Genomic DNA, 11,413 nt, shown 5'->3' with positions numbered 1-11,413 from the left:
AAGTAATTGTATTATTGGAACTCCAGTAAATTGACTTTATTGCGTATCCCCATCGTTAAAATTTGTAAGGGACAGGCTTGACTTAAGTCTCTATCCAAACAGCGGGTCTTGAACGATATAATTAATACAGATTGTGAAAGATCCCTTCATGTCATATCTACAACTTGCAATTTTTTTCCACTTGATGTCGAAGATTCATAGTGATTGAAACAGCACCAATCTTCTGTTATAAATAACCAATGCCTTTTATTACAATTAACAACACAAAATCCTTAATTTCAACTATCAATACCATGGCTTCTTTCTTAGTACCATTCAAACTCATCTTCTTTCTCATCTTTGTATTTTTCCATGCTTGCTCTTCGTCATCCTCCATAACTTCCATGGAAGCTGAAACTCTTTTAAAATGGAAAGCTAGCCTCGATAACACCACACAAACTTTGCTCTCTTCTTTGTGGGTCGGAAGTAGCCATTGCAATTGGGTTGGAATCACTTGCAACAATGCCGGAAGCGTCACCAATCTAAGCCTTGCAGAGTGTGATTTGAGATTGAGAGGTACACTTCACCATCTCAACTTCCTTTCCTTGCCTAACTTGATTAGGCTTCACCTTCGAAACAACTCATTGTATGGGCCCATTCCTTCGCACATTGGAAATCTTTCCAAACTCATTTTCCTTGACTTGTCATACAATTACTTCTCAGGACATATCCCTTCTGAAATTTGCTTGTTGAGAAGTCTTCAATTGATCTCCTTAATAGTAAATAAGATTAGTGGTCCCATTCCACAAGAAATAGGAAATCTGAGTACAGTTTCTAATATCTATTTCTATGGTAACTATCTAAGTGGTCCAATCTCTGCCTCTATAGGAAGATTGCATAATTTATACAGGCTTGACCTTAATAGCAACCGACTCAATGGTTTTATACCTAAACAAGTTGGAACGTTGAGGTCACTTTATATGTTGGACTTGTCAGGAAACAGCTTAACTGGTCCTATACCGGCATCTATAGGAAACTTAAGTAACTTGGTGTATCTTTTCTTGTATAATAATCATCTTTCTGGTTCTATTCCCAATGAAATTGGAGGGCTCAAATCACTTTTCACGATCCAGTTCTCGAAAAATAATCTCAGTGGCGTCATCCCTAAGTCCATAGGAAACTTGACTAAGTTATTTAGTGTCATGCTTGATACAAATGCCATTTCTGGTTCAATACCTCGAGAGATAGAAATGCTTAAATCTCTCAACTTTTTGCTTTTGGCTGCTAACTCAATCTCTGGTCCAATCCCTACTTCCATGGGAAACTTGACCAACTTAACTACTCTGAGCCTTTCTCACAATATGTTTTTTGGATTGATACCTAAAGAGGTAGGGATGCTTAAATCTCTCAGTGAATTGGATCTGTCTAGTAACACATTCTCTGGACAAATCCCTACTTCCATAGGAAACTTGAGCAGCTTATCAGGACTTTTCCTAGGTGAAAATAGTTTGTCAGGCCCCATTCCTCCAATATACAATAATTTTACTGATCTCCAATTATCAGACAACCATCTCACTGGTCCATTACCAGAAAATTTATGCCTCGGTGGAGTACTCACTCGACTTGCAGTGATCAACAACAATTTGTCAGGTCCTATCCCATCAAGTTTGAGAAACTGCAAAAGCTTAATCAGAGTTAGGGTGGATGGAAACCATTTGACAGGAAATATATCAGAAGTTTTTGGTATATATCCACATTTGAATTATGCTTCATTAAGCAACAACAATTTTTATGGCGAACTTTCTCCAAATTGGGGGCAATGTCATAATCTAACAAGCCTACGGGTCTCCAACAATAACATTTCTGGAAAGATTCCATTCGAATTGGGACATGCAACCCAGTTACAAGAACTTGATCTTTCTTCGAATCATCTAGTCGATGAGATTCCCATGGAACTGGGAGCATTGAAAATGATGACCCGCCTTTTGCTAAGTGGTAACGAAATTTCAGGCAGAATTCCTTCAGAGATTGGACTTCTTTCAAATCTAGAACAACTTAACGTGGCTTCAAACAATTTAAGAGGGCCTATTCCTGATGATCTTGGAAATTGCTCGAAGTTATTCATTATTTGAGAAAGAACAATCTCGGAGAGAGCATTCCATCTTCAATAAGCTACATCGATGCTCTTCAAAGTCTAGATTTGAGTCAGAATTCATTTTGTGGAAATATCCCACAACAGTTCGGAAAGTTACAGTCCTTGGAAATGTTGAACCTTTCTCACAATATGCTCAATGGTTCCATCCCAAAAGCTTTCAATGATTTACATGGGTTAAGATTTGTGAATATATCTCACAATCAATTAGAAGGCCCTATTCCAGACCTTAAGGCATTTCACGAGGCATCATTCAATGCCTTAAGGAACAATAAAGGCCTATGTGGTAACGCCACTGGACTAATGCCTTGCGTTCTTCCCTCTCGAGACAACCTGTTGGGAAGAAACCGAACAACTGAAACAAAGCGAAAGCACAACCGGTGTTCTTTCTCTCCTTATAACTCCTGTAAAAATTATGGCAAGCACAATAGCACAAGATATGTTCTCTAGCAACCTTAATCAACCACAAATCAACTAATGCAACCACAACAAAAATAAATAGAGACACCAATATTTTTACGTGGAAAACCCCTCTAAATTAAGGGTAAAAACCACGGGACTTTAGAGTCCGATAAAGAGCTCCACTATCATCAAATGTTCAACTACAAGATCACAATATCAAGCCTACAACAAGCATTCAACTCCGACAAGGCTAACAACATGTAATCTTTAGCAAAAGAGAGAAAAATGAGAGAACATCACCAAAAACGTAGCTGCTGAAAAATGGGTATTTCCGACGCTACAAGACTCGGATGAAAAATCCGACCGTACAAAGTCAAGAACACCTTATCACCTAGCTGCTGTCCAAAAATCAGCTCAATCGAACCACGGATGGACCTTCGATCGAAGAGTTGATCACTGCTGCACCAAGCTTGAAAATCTGATTTTTCTTCTATTCTCTTTCTCTCTATTTTTTCTTTAGCTCTCTGCAGAAAAATTTCTGCCCACTCCCGTTAATAAGCCAAAAAATTGGCTTTTGACAAAACCAAAAGAAAAGGAAGGCAAAACATTTGTGCCAGAAAATATGGGTTTCCCACATAGTGGGACCCATACCCAACAAATCTCCCCCTCCAACTATGTGGGTAATGCCTCCATGCCGGAGGTCAAACAACATGCTTCAAACTTTCCTCTTGGTAAGGCCTTCGTCAACATATCAGCACCATTATCATTAGTGTGTATCTTCTCAAGCTCTAACAGCTTAGCTTCAAGAACATCTCGTATCCAATGGTACCTCACATCAATATGCTTAGATCTAGCATGAAAAGTTGAGTTCTTACCAAGATGAATAGCACTCTGGCTATCACAGTACAGGACATACTTCTCCTGAGTAAAACCAAGCTCATGCACAAACTTCTTCATCCAAAGCATCTCCTTACACGCTTCGGTTGCTGCAATGAACTCTGATTCGGTGGTGGACAATGCAACACACTTTTGCAGTCTCGATTGCCATGCCACAGCTCCCCCTGCATAAGTGATTAAGTAACCTGAAGTAGATCTCCTCGAGTCAATGTCTCCGGCCATGTCTGAATCTGTATACCCAACAAGAACAGGTTTCTCATTGCCGAAACAAAGTTTCATGTTGGAAGTGCCACGAAGATATCTCATAATCCACTTCACTGCATTCCAATGCTCTCTGCCTGGATTAGAAAGAAACCGACTAACTGTACCAACGGCATAAGCCAAGTCTGGTCTCGTGCAAACCATTGCGTATATCAAACTACCCACGGCTGAAGAGTAAGGAATTTTCTGCATCTCTTCCTTCTCCTTTTCTGTGGAAGGACTATGCTTAACACTCAATCTAAAGTGCATAGCAAAGGGAGTATTCACCGCTTTAGCTTTGTCCATACTAAACCTTTGAAGTACTTTCTCAATGTACCTCTCTTGTGATAACCATAATTTCTTGGCCTTTCTATCACGTGTCAGTCTTATGCCAAGAATTTGCTTTGCTGGCCCCAAATCCTTCATTGCAAAGGATTTACTCAACTCTTGTTTCAACTTCTCAATTCTAGAAGCATTCTGACCAACAATAAGCATATCATCAACATAGAGCAGAAGAATAATAAAATCATCACCAGAGAATCTCTTAACAAACACACAATGATCAGAAGTAGTCTTCTTGTAGCCTTGCTCCCCCATAACAGACTCAAACTTCTTGTACCATTGCCTTGGAGCTTGCTTCAAACCATACAAGCTCTTCTTCAATCTGCACACATAGTCCTCTTTCCCTTGTGCAACAAAACCCTCTGGCTGCTCCATGTAAAGCTCTTCTTCCAAGTCACCATGAAGAAAAGCAGTTTTCACATCCATTTGTTCAACCTCTAGGTCATAACAAGCTGCCAAACTCAGTATAGTTCTGATAGAGGACATCTTCACAACCGGAGAAAATATTTCTTCAAAATCAACCCCCTTTTTCTGAGTATAACCCTTGACGACCAATCTAGCTTTGTATCGTGGAGATGAAGACTTCTCTTCTTGCTTCAACCTGTAAACCCACCGATTCTTCAAAGCTCTTTTGCCCTTAGGCAGTTTCACCAATTCAAAAGTATGGTTCTCATGCAAGGATTGAAGTTCGTCTTTCATCGCTTCAACCCACTGATCTTTGCATTCACTCTCCATAGCCTCTTCATAACATTCAGGTTCTCCCCCGTCAGTCAAAAGAACATATTCATCAGGAGAATACCAGACAGAAGATCGTCGATCTCTGGAAGACCTTCGAAGTGGAACTGCTGGTGGAGCTATAGGTGCTTGTTGTTGATCATTCACAACATCATCCATGGGAGTATCAAAGTCACCTATAGTCTGATGGTCACCACTAACATCACCATGCACAACATCCTGGATAGGATCTGGTGAAGAGTCTAGGGGAACCGGATTCACATCGATCAAGTCACCACTACCTTGTGAATCCACTTTCTCCGTCTTATCAATGTCATCAATGGTCTGATCCTCAATGAAGACAACATCTCTGCTTCTCACGAGTTTCTTCTGAACTGGATCATAGAGTCTATAACCAAACTCACCATCTAGACCATAACCAATAAAAATGCATTGTCGAGCCTTGGCATCCAACTTGGATCTTTCATCCTTTGGAACATGAACAAATGCTTTACAACCGAACACACGTAGGTGATCATATGACACGTCTTTACCAAACCAAACTCTATCTGGCACATCACCTTTCAAAGGAACACTAAGAGACAGATTTATCACATGTGTCACTGTATTCAAAGCTTCAGCCCAAAACGATCTTGGTAACTTTGCATCTGACAACAAACATCTGACTCTCTCAATCAATGTTCGGTTCATTCTTTCAGCTAACCCATTTAACTGTGGAGTCTTTGGTGGTGTTCTCTGATGTCTGATTCCCTGTCGCAGACAATACTCATGAAACGACCCTGTGTACTCGCCACCATTATCAGTACGAATGCACTTCAACTTCTTCCCAGTTTCCCTTTCAACTGATGCTTGAAACTGTTTAAACACCTCAAAGACTTGATTTTTAGACTTCAAAGTGTAAACCCATAGCTTTCTTGAACAATCATCAATGAAAGTCACAAAGTAAAGTGCACCACCATGTGATCTTACTTTTATCGGACCACAAACATCTGAATGGACCAACTCTAGCAACTCTGATTTCCTATGAGGAGGATGGCTTCTAAATGAAACTCTTTTCTGCTTTCCTGCTAGACAATGAGCACAATTCTTCAGTGTAGCATTCTTTAAACCTGAAAGTTGATTCTTCTTCGCTAAACAGTTAAGCCCCTTCTCACTCATGTGACTGAGTCGTTTATGCCACAACTCAGTTGAGTTGTCATTCAGTGTCACATTCACCGTCTCTCAAGAAGTCAAAGCTTGCATCAAGTACAAATTTGAGCTCTTCTTTCCTCGAGCCACAACCAAGGAGCCTTTAGTCAGCTTCCACTGCCCTTCACTGAAGGTGTTACAAAATCCCTCATCATCAAGCTTTCCTGCAGAAATCAAATTCAAACGGACATCCGGTGCATGTCTGACATCCTTGAGAGTTAACTTTGTTCCATTGTTACTTACCAAGCTAACATCTCCCATACCAATAACCGAAACCAAACCATCATTACCCATCTTCAATACCCCAAAATCACCAGGAGTATAAGATGTGAAGAATTCCTTCCTCGACGTGACATGAAGTGATGCACCAGTATCAATCACCCAACTAGTCTCGTCGCATGCTAGGTTGACCAAATTCTGATCACAAATAACTAACAAATCTTCACGAGTAACAGTAGCAACACGCTCGGATTTTTCATCGTCATTCCGGTCGTGTTTATCACCACCACTTTTGTTCTCTTTCTTCCACTTGAAGCAATATTTCTTGATATGACCTTTCTTACCACAATGATGACACTCAAGATTCTTGTATCTCGATCTTGACTTGCTTCGGCTTTTATCTCTACCCTTTCCATCTTTGTCTCTGTTTCTCCCCCTGTTCTCGATAACTAACACCTCGGACTGTGATGTAGAACCCTGAGATCTTCTTCTAACCTCTTCATTCAACACACCACTCTTAGCCAAATCCAAAGTAATAATACCCTGTGGGGCAGAATTAATGAGTGAGACTCGAAAGGTCTCCCAAGGGTCTGGTAGAGTAGCAAGCAACCAAAGTCCTAAAATCTCGTCATCAAATTTGACACCCATACCAAGCAACTGATTCATCATACTCTGAAATTCACTAACATGGTCAGCTATAGACATTCCTTCTTTATATTTCAGCGCCATCATTTTCTTCAGCAAAAATAACTTGTTATTGCCCGACCTCGAAGCATACAAGCTTTCAAGCTTCTCCCACAATGTTCGAGCATGTGTCTCCTGATCAATGTGATTGTAAACATTTTCTTCAACAAATTGCCGAATAAAGCCACACACTTGTTGATGCTCAAATTCCCATTCTTCATCACTTTTAGAATCGGGTTTTTGAGTAGTAAAGACCGGAAGATGCAAAGCCTTCACAAACAACAAGTCCTTCATTTTATTCCGCCAAAGTTGATAATTTGTGCCATTCAACATAATCATCTTGCTCGTATTAATTTCCATAATTATCTGACACAATAACCAAGCTCTGATACCAGTTTGTTGGGAAGAAATCGAACAACCGAAACAAAGCGAAAGCACAACCGGTGTTCTTTCTCTCCTTATAACTCCTGTAAAAATTATGGCAAGCACAATAGCACAAGATATGTTCTCTAGCAACCTTAATCAACCACAAATCAACTAATGCAACCACAACAAAAATAAATAGAGACACCAATATTTTTACGTGGAAAACCCCTCTAAATTAAGGGTAAAAACCACGGGACTTTAGAGTCCGATAAAGAGCTCCACTATCATCAAATGTTCAACTACAAGATCACAATATCAAGCCTACAACAAGCATTCAACTCCGACAAGGCTAACAACATGTAATCTTTAGCAAAAGAGAGAAAAATGAGAGAACATCACCAAAAACGTAGCTGCTGAAAAATGGGTATTTCCGACGCTACAAGACTCGGATGAAAAATCCGACCGTACAAAGTCAAGAACACCTTATCACCTAGCTGCTGTCCAAAAATCAGCTCAATCGAACCACGGATGGACCTTCGATCGAAGAGTTGATCACTGCTGCACCAAGCTTGAAAATCTGATTTTTCTTCTATTCTCTTTCTCTCTATTTTTTCTTTAGCTCTCTGCAGAAAAATTTCTGCCCACTCCCGTTAATAAGCCAAAAAATTGGCTTTTGACAAAACCAAAAGAAAAGAAAGGCAAAACATTTGTGCCAGAAAATATGGGTTTCCCACATAGTGGGACCCATACCCAACACAACCATGGTCACAAAAAAAGCACCAAACTGATCATTTTATTTGTGCTTCCACTGTTTGGTGGTCTATTGTTTTTGTTGTTTATATTGGTTACAAGTTTCCTTACTTTTTGCAAGAAAACACCAACAAAAAAATCCGAGCCAATGGAGGAACAAGATGGTGATATTTTCACTATATTGGGATTTAATGGAAGAATACTCCATGACAGCATCATTGAAGCCACTGAAGATTTCAGCTCTGACTATTGCATTGGTTCAGGAGGATACGGAAGTGTTTATAAAGCTGCATTACCAACTGGCCAAGTGGTTGCTGTGAAGAAACTTCACCAGTCTGAAGACAGCATACTCATTAACAACTTGAAAGCCTTTGAAAGCGAGATTATTGCTTTATTAGAATTAAGGCATCGTAACATTGTACAGATGTATGGTTTTTGTTCACACCCAAAGCATTCTTTTCTGATTTAAGGGGAAGCTTGAGAATGGTCTTAAGCAACAATGAACAAGCAAAGGAATTGGATTGGAAGAAGAGGCTAAATGTTGTTAAAGGATTGGCTAATGCTTTGTCTTATATGCACCATGAGCATTCACAACCTATAGTTCATCGAGACATTTCCAGCAACAATGTTCTCTTGGATTTGGACTATGAAGCTCGTGTCTCTGATTTCGGCACTGCTAGGATTTTAAAGCCTGACTCCTCCAATTGGACTTCACTTGCGGGCACCTACGGGTATATAGCTCCAGGTATAAATTAAAATCTTTTTTTTTTTTTGCTAGAAAAGCCTTTCATCATGTTATAGATACAGTTCTGATTAGTCTTTCATTTAATGTAGAGTTGGCTTATACAATGCGAGTAGATGAGAAATGTGATGTCTACAGTTTTGGGGTGCTAACGATAGAAGTTCTCATGGGGACGCATCCCGGCGATCTTCTTTCATATTTGTCATCATCTGCATCGGCATCGGCATTGCCATTTATGTCAAATGACCAACATGTTTTACTTAAAGATGTGATAGATCAACGTCTCTCACCACCAGAAATTGAAGCTGCAGAGGGCGTAGTCTCTACTATAAAGATAGCATTTGCATGCTTGAATGGCAATCCCCAATATCGGCCAACCATGAAACAAGTTGCTCAAGCCCTTTCTCGTCAATCCCTTCCATTGTCAAGTCCTTTCTCGACCGTAAAATTGGGAGAACTGTTGGGTCATGTAACTTGCAATGGCTGAGTAAGGTGCTACAATTTGGGTCATATTCCCAAGTAAGGTATGTATATATTCTTTATATCTACTCTTTTCTTCTTCTTCTTTCAGTTATCTTTTATTTCTCAGCTTCGATTTGAAAATCTTTGGCCTTCCAATAATATAAAGCCTTTGTTGTGAATGAGATGCTTAATCAGACAATCAAGATTTCCTCTGACTCGGGTCTGTAGCAGGATAGCAAGTATTTTCCTAGTTTCACTACTTGGAATAGAAGAAAGCATTGAAGTTGTTGAGTACTTTTCATGTATGTTAAGTTACTGCTAGAACTCAATTCCCGTTTTAGGTATAATACTTACTGTTTTGTTAAATTCTGTATCATATTTTATCGTGTTTGTTAAGTTACTGTTTGTATTCCATTTCAATTTCCTGTATAATATTTAATGTTTTAATCCTTTATTCAATAGAATTTCCTTTATTCCATTTGACCAGTGCTTTTGAGGCTGGCATGGCTGAGGCTATAGAATTGTTCGGGAGGCTTTATCCTGGCTTTATTCGGTTTAGTGATTGCTGATTGTCGGCAATTGCAAACTGATTTTCAGCACCTTTCGTTCTCTTGGATTCAAGGAGCACCAATTGGCACGAATAGCCCATATCTTTTTTCTTAGCTTGTTTACATATGTTACTGCTCCATCTTGTTTATGTTCTTTTCTTTTCCGCTGATGCTTATGGTGTAACCTCTGATGAAGGGCTTTAGGTAATGGGTGTATGGGGTTTAGCCTATTGGCTAGGGGTTAGTTAAGTCCTTTCTCATTGATGGTTTTTTGTTTTGTTGATGTTTGAATATGTGAGTTCAATTTCAAAAATGGTAATGAAAAATAAAATAAAATTGCTTTAGCCTTTCAAAATAAGTAATAATAATGCTTTTGCTTATTTAAAAAGAAAATTAAAGCTTTTCTTAACTTTTTTGGATAAATATATATAGAATTATATGAACTTGATAATTTGTATTTATTTACTATTTGAACTTTTTTTTTGGACATACCTAGTATCTAAACTCGGAAATCATAAGTCAAGTTTATATTTTGATGCCTAACCAACACTATTTAATTTTTGGTTGACAACCAATAGAATGTTGACATGTGTCCTAAAATTAAGAAAAAAATATTTATTTCAAAATTTTTTTAAAAATAAGAAATTTACGTTTTTTATTTTTATTTTAATGCATAATAAACCTGGACAAATGATTGTCTCGAATCATTTAAACTTGGACAACCATTTGTCTAAATTCATTTTAAGATTTTTAGTAATTTATTTTTTATAATTTAAAAAATAAAATATATATTTAAAAATAAAATATTTTTTATAAAATTTTATTTTTTATTTTATAACTTCTCTTGAATTTTAGGATTTTTTTTAATTTCAAAGTGCACAATGAATCCAGAATTATATTTTAAATATGCAACTTATTTTTAAAAAAAATAAATTACTATTCTTTCCAATTAGAAAAATATATAAAATTATGAGAGAAACATACATTTGGAATGAACCTGGACCAATTGTATAAAGACAATCATTTATCTAAATTTATTGTTCACTTAAAATAAAAAAAATCCCGATATTCAGGAAAAATTCTAAAAATATAAAAAAATAAAAATAAAATTTTATAAAATACATTATAAAAAATTATATTATTATTTTTGAAATTATAAAAAATATAAAATTACTAAAAAATAAGAAAAAAACTGTAAAAATTATTATACAAATTCAACTTAATCTGAACGACCATTTACTCGGTTATAATGAAGAAAGGGTCCATGTAACCTCCAACACCTTCCAAACCATGCCAACAAGACAAGGCCCAAGTAAATCCCATTTGTGTCTGAAAATATTGAGCATTTAATCCATCTATTCCCAAAGCTTTCAAGGGTGTCATATCAAACAAGGCTCGCCCCACTTCATCAAAAGCAGCATCAATGGATAGCAAATCAAGATCGAACTGGTCAATGGAAGGAAATTTTCCATGAATACGAAAATTACTTGGGACTATAGCCTTCGTATAATAGAACATTTTGAAGAAGGAAATCATCAGTCCTTTAGTTATTCCTCCTCATAATACCACTCATTATTAATCCTCAAAGCTTGAATCCGATTCTGACTACGATGAGCCCACGTATGACTATGGAAGTATTTGGTATTTCTGTCCCCATTTAAAAGCCACGTTAGCTCCTCCTGATCCAAGACTTCCTCTAGTTCAGTC

The 11,413-nt window shown here is 37.8% G+C and overlaps 1 pseudogene; it reads left to right on the top strand.

Moving 5' to 3' along the window:
• Positions 1–277: 277 nt before the first annotated feature.
• LOC107915171 (MDIS1-interacting receptor like kinase 2-like) lies at positions 278–10,050 on the top strand (annotated as a pseudogene).
• Positions 10,051–11,413: the final 1,363 nt, after the last annotated feature.

This window comes from Gossypium hirsutum, chromosome D10, assembly GCF_007990345.1.
Source record: "Gossypium hirsutum isolate 1008001.06 chromosome D10, Gossypium_hirsutum_v2.1, whole genome shotgun sequence".
In the NCBI taxonomy this organism is placed as follows: domain Eukaryota; kingdom Viridiplantae; phylum Streptophyta; class Magnoliopsida; order Malvales; family Malvaceae; genus Gossypium; species Gossypium hirsutum.
Note: the sequence above shows the minus strand (reverse complement) of the source record. Positions and strands in the feature narration are given on the sequence as shown.